The sequence below is a fragment of the Gossypium hirsutum genome, chromosome A01 (assembly GCF_007990345.1).
Source record: "Gossypium hirsutum isolate 1008001.06 chromosome A01, Gossypium_hirsutum_v2.1, whole genome shotgun sequence".
NCBI lineage: Eukaryota > Viridiplantae > Streptophyta > Magnoliopsida > Malvales > Malvaceae > Gossypium > Gossypium hirsutum.
This window is the reverse complement of record NC_053424.1, coordinates 113303886-113313461: the sequence shown is the minus strand read 5'-3', so window position 1 is coordinate 113313461 and position 9576 is coordinate 113303886. Positions and strand designations below refer to the sequence as shown.

Sequence of the window (9576 nt, the reverse complement as noted above, 5' to 3'; positions counted from 1 at the left end):
CGACAGTTTTTGATAATGCTCTAAAATAACGTATTTTTATGTATTAATCATGTGTTTATTCTGAGCTTGATCCTACTAATTTGAGCTATTTATGTCTTTTTATCTTTTAGGGACTGATTTGGAGGCAAAAGCAAAATTAATGGACAAAAGCGCGAATTTGGAGACATAATGGGCTGATATGCGACACAGGAAAAATATTGTGCCAAAAGTGTAAGCATGGAAGACACAAGGACTAAAAACGCAAAAAGAAGAGATTTTATTCTACAAGACTCCATTTTATTTATATTAGGATAATTTATATTAGGATAATTATTAGGATTATTTAAATTTTAGGATTTTATTTTAATTATCTCTATTTATCTTTAATTAAATGTATTTATCTTTTTAGAATTTAAGGTAAATTAGACTATCTCCCTAGCACTATAAATAGGGGGTAAAGTGACTCTATTTGGGTTCATCTTTTTCTGTAAACACTCTCCCCCTGAAAGTCTAGGCTTTTGTTTCTTCATATTTTCTTTTAATAAAATTCCCTTTTCCATTTTTATATTTATTTTCTTTTCCACAATTATCATGAGCCACTAAAACCTATCTAGCTGAAAGTTGTCAATATTCCCCAAAAAGGTTCTTGAAGCCTAGAATCCGTACTTAGCCTTCTCGCCAAGTATTCATCGTTTCTTCGCACTACGGGTTGACGTTTCCGTCCATGGCCCTTAAGAAGTAAGCTTTTCAACATGTGCAAAGGCGACCGCTTTGCATGTTTTGGAAGGATTACACAGTCGGTTCGTTAACTTACTGCGTTAGAGGTTGGCAAGCTAAAGAGACAAAATGGCGTGGGATTCGCCATTGAGAAGCGTTGATCTAGCATAGATTACTGGCTAGAGTCAGGTTCCCTAAAAATCGTAAGTCTAATATTTGGAGCTGGTGGTCGTAGGCGTCCTCTTCCACTATAACTGGCTTACTTGAGTTGAGAAGGGTCATTTAAAAGCCGAGGATTGAACCCAAGGCAGAATGAAACAACTGGAGGTTGGAATCTACCAATAAGAATTTCTTTTCCTTTAACTCATTTTATTATTTTTATATATTCTCCATCTCAGTTTTCGTCATTTATTTAATTTCGCAATTTCAATTTAATTTAAATACTATTTTTATTTTTCCAAATCGAAATTCTTAATTCTGTTTTTTATTTTATTTTTTCAGGAACGCAAGTTTCTTGGCCAAGAAATTGTCCAAGATTTCAAGAAACGAGCATTCGTATAATCCGGTCCCTGAGGATTCAACCCTACTTCCCCTTTACTGTTATTTTTATTATTTTACATGGAATAGGATATTTTTAGTGCTCTCAATGACCGCATCAGTTTTCTTTCCTCTTAAAGACAACATTGTATACCTGCAAGTGGAAACATCAATTCGTCTTTTGATAAGTAGACAATTTATAATATATAAAAGGAATGCGACGAAATTCGAAAAGAAAAATGCATAAATATATTCGGCCACAATTACTAAATTCAATTAAAACAATAAGTTCAATGACCCATTTCTTTGTGGCATAAGCATGGTGATATAAGTAAAAATGGCAAGGAATGGAATACAAAATACTATATGAATAAAAAGAGATGTCAACACAATATGCATGATTATTTCAACTATCCTAGCCATGAATATTCACTTCTAGCTAATTAAATAAAGTGTAGGAATCATGTAATGAGTAAGATTTTAAACATGAGAAAGATGATAACTTGTTTGATAAATGAAATTTATGTTATTATCAATATGGAAATAACATGAAAAATATAGATTAATATGATAAATAGCATTATAAATCAGTGAAATAAATGAAAAAAGAGTAAACAAACGCTAAGAGAAGAGATTGGGCATCGAGAATGGAGTTGTAGGCGGCACACGGGCGTGGCAGGGAGGCCGTGTGAACTTGCAGAGGCTAGGGTTAGGGTTTTTGAATGGGGAAGAAAGTGAATAGTGTAGGGTATTTATAGATTTTGGGCCACACGGCCATGGCACAAGCCCGTGTTCCCTAATTTTTGCCCGTGTGTTTCGCGTTTTTCCTATTTGGGCACGTTTGAAATTTGTCCCATGCTAGTGTACCTCGGGCGTGTGGGTTCACACGGCCGTGTCGCGCGACCGTGTCTAGCTTCGTTCACTTTTCCCACCCCCGTGTGTGCAAGCCCTACACCCATGTTAATTTGACAGGTTCAACCACGGGTGTTGGACACGGGCGTGTCGTACGCCCGTTCTAGTTTCTCAGTTTCAACCACGGATCTTCCACACGAGAGTGTTGCACGCCCATGTTGTTTTGGCAGGCTTGACCACGGCCATGTTGCACGACTATGGCGTTTTATCGTAGCCCGTGTTGAGGAAATCCTTGCACTATTTTCACACGGCCATAAGCACGCCCGTGTGCTTGGCCTTGTCTCTATGGAAAACCTATATTAAAGAGCTCCTTTAGTAAGTTAGATGTTGAAGACTAAATTTTAGAAGAAGTTAATACAGTAAGTGCTTGGTTTGCCTCCCGAGAAGTGCTTATTTATAGTCTAAGCTCGACTTACCTCTCCGTTGAATGATCATGGTGGTTCGAGGAGTTTATACTCCTCATTCCTACTATCAATCTTAAAATAAGGTTTTAAATGGGTATTGTTTACCTTAAGAGTGCCGAACTTGGGATGACTCACCTCCCTTATACTAAATGGAAAAATACTGAGTATCGTAAGAGGGATTTCCTTATTCGGTGTGGTAATGACAATGTGGGGATCTGCGGTATCTAATAAAACTTTATCACCAACTTTAAGTTGATTTGGAGAGGTATCGGGTTCGTTCTGGCGTAGTTTCGGTTTATCGTGTGTTCTCGATTTATGTGTTCGCCATTCATCTAGCTCCTCTATTTGCAGCCTTCGTTCTTCATGAATAGAACCTCTACTGTTGTTTAAGAGTGGCTTATGTACTTCCTTCAAACTTATCTCTTGCAAAGTGGGTTATATCATGTGGTTAGTTTTAATAGAATGGTTTAGACGATCACCTTGAATTTCCGATGTGTTGTCAGAATTACGAGCTTGAAGGATGAGTGTTTCGTCTCTCACGCGAAGCCTGAGCTCGCCTGTACCAACATCAATAATTGTTTTAGCAGTTGCTAGAAAGGGCCTTTCTAGGATTAAAGGAGTATTTCTATCCTCCTCTATGTTTAAAACAATGAAGTCAACGGGAAATATAAATTTATCGATTTTGACAAACACATCTTCAATAATACCCCTAGGAAATCTTATAGTTTTATCTGCTAATTGAATGCTCATCCTAGTCTGTTTGGGTTTCCTGAAACCTAGTTGCTTGAACATTTTAAAAGGCATGATGTTGATACTAGCCTCTAAATCAGCTAATACATTATTAACATCTAAACTACCAATTAAGTAAGGAATCGTAAAACTCCCTGGATCTTTTAGTTTGTTCGGTAGCTTATTTTTTAGAATAATTGAGCACACTGTGTTTAGCTCCACATGCGACGCCTCGTCCAACTTCCGCTTATTTGCTAAAAGCTCTTTTAAAAATTTCATTGCGTTTGGCATCTGCGATAGAGCTTCAATAAACAGTAAGTTAATATGTAATTTTTTTAAGAGTTTAAGGAATTTACCAAATTATTCATCTGAGCAGTCTTTCCTTATTGCATTGGGGTATGGTACACGAGGTTTATATTCGACATTCTCTAAGTTGTTTGTATTTTGATCTACCTCACATTGACCTTTGCTTACCACAGTTTCTTGCCGCGGTTCTGGTTCAGGTTCCACAAATCCTTCTTTGTCTTGAACATTAATCGCGTTGAGCTGTTCCCTTGGGTTGGGTTCAATATTACTTGGCAAACTATCTTGTGGTTGTTTAGAGATTAGTTTGGAAAGCTGGCCTATCTGAGTTTTGAGCCCTTGGATCGACGCTTGTTGATTCTTAAGTGCTGTCTCGGTGTTCTAAAAATGAGTTTCTGACACCGATATAAACTTTGAGAGCATCTCTTCAAGGTTCGGCTTCTTTTCCTGTTGGTAGGGTGGTTGCTAAAAACCCGGAAGATGTTGTGGTCTTTGATTTCCTTGGCCTCTCCACGAAAAATTGGGATGGTTCCTCCGACCTGCATTGTAAGTGTTACTAAATAGATTGTTTTGAGGTCGAGAATTATTACCCATATAGTTTAGTTGCTCGTTATCCATGTTATGGCCATAAGGTTGGTATTCTGAATGGCTTGTTCCACCGCTACTTGCTTCGCACTGCATTACTGGATGAACCTGTGAAGAACTAAGAAAACCATCAATCTTTTTATTCAAGAGTTTTACCTGATTTGACAGCATGGTGACCGAATCGACGTTATAAATATCGGCTGTTTTCATTGGCTTTGTCCTCATGACTTGCCACTGATAGTTATTCAGTGACATCTCCTTAATAAACTCATAGGCATCTTTAGGTGTTTTATTATTGATGGTTCCGCCAGCAGTTGCGTCAACCATTTGCCGAGTCAAAGGATTCAGACCATTGTGGAATGTTTGAACTTGGAGCCAAAGCGGTAACCCATGGTGAGGGCACCTTATCAGTAAGTCCTTGTATCTCACCCATGCATCGTAGAGGGTTTCTAAATCCATCTGTACAAAAGAACAAATATCATTACGTAATTTAGCCGTTTTAGCCGGCGAAAAATATTTTAGTAAGAATTTTTCGGTCATTTGTTCCCAAGTAGTAATTGACCCTCGTGGTAACGAGTTCAACCACTGTTTAGCTTTGTTCCTTAATGAAAAAGGGAATAACCGAAGACGAATGGCATCATCAGAAACGCCATTGATTTTAAATGTATCGCAAAATTCCAAAAAGTTTACTAAGTGAGCGTTGGGATCTTCATCCTGCAAACCATCAAACTGAACAAATTGTTGTATCATTTGACTAGTGTTAAGTTTTAATTCAAAAGTATTTGCAGCTACAGCAGGTCTAACTATGCTAGATTCAGTTCTTGTTAAAGAAGGTTTAGCATAATCATACATAGTGCGTGGAGCAAGATTTTGATTAGCCGTAATTGCAGGAGGTAGCCGATTGTCTTGGTTTTTAGCCATCTCTTCGATTGGGTTCTCTGTGTATCGTAAGCTTTGCCTTATTTCTCTTTGATTTCTGCGACTGTACGATCGATTTCTTTGTCAAAAAGTAATGGTCCTGACGGGTTTCTTCTAGTCATAAACTATAAAAACCTGCCAAGAGAAAGAAAAAGTAAGTTAATAAATAATAATAATAAAATTAAATTAAATTGCAAGAAAAGTAAATGGCTAAAGTAATAAAAATTGAACGTTCCTAATATCTTAGCTCCCCGACAATGGCGCCAAAAACTTGATCGCGTGATTTCGTGATAGGTGTTAAATATTTATAATTACTCATTCTTGAACTAACTATTATTGCAATGTAAGCAAGTGTACCTATCGAACAGTAGTATAGTTTTAGCAAGAGCGGATTGTCGAACCCAAAAGGAACTAAAAGTACTAGTAATGACTGTCTTTTTATTATCTAGCCTAAGAATAAAGAGGTTTTGTTTTAATTAACTAATTATCTAAACTAAGAACTCATAAAGAATAGAATTGGGGAATTGCTTTTGGGGAAAATCGATTGACTTAAGACAATACCTAAGGAAAAATCCACTTAGACTTTACTTGTTATTCTGGCTCCGAATTGAACGATTTATTCATTCAACTTGTTCCGTAGAGATCCCTAAGTTATGTTATTATCCCTATTCAAGACTAATAACGTTTAATCCCTAGATTGAATAACCGAGACTTTTCTCTAATTAATACTCTAGGGTTGCATTAACTCGATCTATGGATCCCCTTATTAGGTTTCACCTTAATCCGGCAAAATCTTGTCACCTTATGTCTAGGCGCGCAATCAACTCCGCTTAATTATGACAAATGTACTCTTAGACAGGGTCTATTCCTCCTCTGAATAAGAGCTTGTCTTGAATCAGTATCCTGAGATATCAAAACAAGAATTAAGAACACGTAATTAAGAACAAGTTAAATATTTACCATATGATTTAGAAAATAATAACAAGATTTGTCTTAGGTTTTATTCCTCTTAGGTATTTAGGGGTTTTAGTTCATAACTGAATAAGAAAACATCTCAGAAGAATAAAGAATATAAAACATAAAGAAAACCCAAATTTCCTGAAGGGAAATTGAGGAGAGATCTTCAGTCTTGATGATGAATCCGGCTTCTGAGATGGATCAATTGGCTTCCTTGGAGTAATTCCTTACTCCCTATTCTCCGTGTCTTTTTCTTCCTCCTCTAGGGTGTATTTATAGGCTTTGGAATGCCTAAAAGCCCTCAAAATTAGCCATTTTTCGAATTGGACTCAACTTGGGCTCGGTAGGGACATGCCCGTGTTCGATTACTTCAGGCCGTGTTCGAGCCTGCCAAATTGACACGGCCGTGTGGTCTGCCAGTGTGAGGAGGTCCAGGCCGTGTTAATTTTGTACTTTGGCCCATTTTCTCAGTTTTTGGCCCGTTTCTCGTTCCTTTCGCTTTCCTATGCTCTCCTAAGTATAAAACATGAAATTAAAGCATTAGAAGCATCAAATTCACCAATTCTAATGGGAAATCATCCATAAAATGCATTAAACATGGGGTAAAAATATGTATAATTTACGGTTTATCAATTACCATCCCAAAAAAATTCAACTAAGTTTTAAAATTTGGGAGTTAAAATGGCAAATGCATAAATATTAAAGGCTGAATTTATATTATGTGATTTAAAAACTACATTTTACTTTGATTATGCCACACATTTATTTTGATTTCGCTTTAATTATATGAATCAAACTTTGATTTTGGTTGAGTTTTATATAAACTAACATTGTTCTTAAGTTTATATCATTTTACATTTACTTATTATACACAAGAATATTTCTATAAATGTATATAACTGAATTAGAATTAATTTCTCATTTATATAATTGAGTCAAATCAAAGTTTTATTTGTACAATTGCAAAAAGCAAACTTTATGTATCATATTATACATTTGACCAAAGTTAATAATTTTAAGGGGGCATTTGGTTCACGAAATGTAGCATCACCTTTGGTAATAGGATTACAAGAATGTAAAGTTGTTTAGCACGTTATGGAGTATGGTAGATTGCCTTGTTTGGTTCATTTGATTGAAATGTAAAATTTTGCTATTTAGTTGATAGAATATAAGATTAGCTAAAAGTATATTTTATTAAATTGTCCTTAATTATAAATAAAGATGAAAAGAGTTATTAAAGTGTATTGAGAGGGAAAACTAACTATGAAAATATGAAAAATAAATTAAGATATTAATAACCCTAATTTATTCCGTTGATGTAGATATTTGTAAAATCAAAGACTGTTTAAGTTTAATTAATTGAGTAATTCAAGTATGTTAAAATTGAGTGACCCAAATCCTTATTTAAATAAAATACAGTGATAAAATAAAATAAAAGTAAAATCCATATAGAACTACACTTCTTTTATTTTATTTTAGAATAAGGTTTTTTAAACCTTATTAAACTTTATTTATTTGATATTGTTTAGAATAAAGTGTTTCAATCTTACTACACTCCTATTAGAATATGGTTTTTACAAGCCTATAAATGGACATAGTCTACTCCTCTTGTAATTATTCGAATTCGACATAATGAATTTTCTTCTCATCTGCCCATGGTTTTTTTCCTGAAAGTGTTTCCACGTAAAAACCTATGTGTTTTTTATTTTTATTTCTCTTTTCTTTTCGATATGTTGTCATTACCGACATTCTATTTTTACAAATTGGTATCAGACTTCCGGGTTGTTCATCTTGATCACGGTAATGACGTTTTTAAAATATGAAATTTCGCTGTTGGATTGCAACACCAAATTTGCGTTATGGCAGATTAAGATGCAAACAATTCTTGCGCATATGGATCTGGAGGATGCCTTGCTAGAGATAGATAAGATGCCTTTGACATTAACGGAGGAAGAGAAGAAGCACAATGATCGAAAGGCGTTAACATAGTTACATCTGCATTTGTCTAACGAAATTTTGTAGGATGTGATGAAAGAGAAGATCACCGCTGCATTATGGAAGAGGTTGGAACAAATATGTATATCGAAAACTCTAACTAGTAAGTTGCATATGAAGCAACGTCTTTATGCTTATCGTTTGGAGGAAGATGCATTTGTGCACGAACACTTAACAATGTTTAAAGAAATACTTTCAAACTTGGAGGCCATGGAGGTTCAATATGATAAGGAAGATCTAGGGTTGATTCTACTTTGTTCGTTATCGTCGTCTTATTCAACTTTTAGAGGCACGATTTTATATAGCTACGAGTCTCTCACAGTTGATGAGGTTTATGATTCTTTGACCTTGTTTGATAAGATGAAGCATCTTGTGGTTAAACCCGACTCTCAGGGAGAGGGTCTCATTGTTCATGGGAGACAAGATCAGAATATTGATGATAGTCATGGAAGGACACAAGAACGAAATCCTCGCGGTAAACCTAAGGGTAGATCGAAGTCTTCAAACAAAGGTAAAACTTGTAATTTTGCAAGAAGAAAGGGTATATTAATTCTGAGTGCTATAAGCTACAGAACAAGATCAAAAGGGAGGCTACAAATCAAACGGAAAAACAACCAGAAAATTTCGATGAAGTTGATTTCGTATAAGACTACAGTGATGGTGAACTTCTAGTCGCCTCAGTTAACAATTCTAAAGTAAGTGAGGAATGGATCCTTGATTCGGGCTACACCTTCCACATGAGTCCCAATTTGGATTGGTTTACAACTTAAAAAATAGTTTCTGAAGGTCTTGTTTTGATGGGAAATAATGCTTCGTGTAAAATTGCAGTTGTTGAAACAATTAAAGTTAAGATGTTTGATGGAGTTGTCAGAACACTTAGTGACGTACGACATGTTCCAAAATTGAAGAGAAATTTAATTTTATTGAGTACTCTTGATTCAAAAGGGTACAAATACATAGTTGAAAGTGGGGTTTTGAAGATTTCAAAAGGTTCCCTCGTTGTGATGAAAGGGCAGAGAAAGACTGTCAGGTTATATGTTCTGCAGAGTTTTACTATTACTGGTGATGCAACTATCACTGGTGATGCAACTATCACTTTCTCTTCCTTGTCAGATGATGATATTACTAAACTTTGACATTTGTATCTAGGGCATATGAGTGAGAATGACATGACAGAATTGAGTTAAAAAGGACTTCTTGATGGGAAAGAAATTTGCAAAATGAAGTTCTGTGAGCACTGCGTTTTTGGGAAGCAAAAGAGAGTTTGATTCACCAGAGGAATCCATAACACAAAGGGAACGTTAGAGTATATTCATTTTGATTTATGGAGGCCATCCAAAGAGCATTCGAGAGGTGAAGCTAATTATATGCCAACTTTTTGATAATACTTTAGAATGACATATTTTTATATATTAATTACATATTTATTTTGAGTATGATCCTACTAATTTGAGCTATTTATGATTTTTATCTTGCAAGGACTAAATTGAAAGCAAAATGAAATTTAAGGGCACAAAGCATGAATTTGAAGATAAAATGG

The 9576-nt window shown here is 35.4% G+C and overlaps 1 non-coding gene across 1 annotated transcript; it reads left to right on the top strand.

Annotated features, from left to right (window-relative positions):
• The first annotated feature begins 4551 nt into the window (after positions 1 to 4551).
• Positions 4552 to 4658, top strand: LOC121207991 (small nucleolar RNA R71). The gene has a single exon (XR_005903045.1). It is a non-coding gene; the product is annotated as a small nucleolar RNA R71 (small nucleolar RNA).
• The last annotated feature ends 4918 nt before the right edge of the window (positions 4659 to 9576 follow it).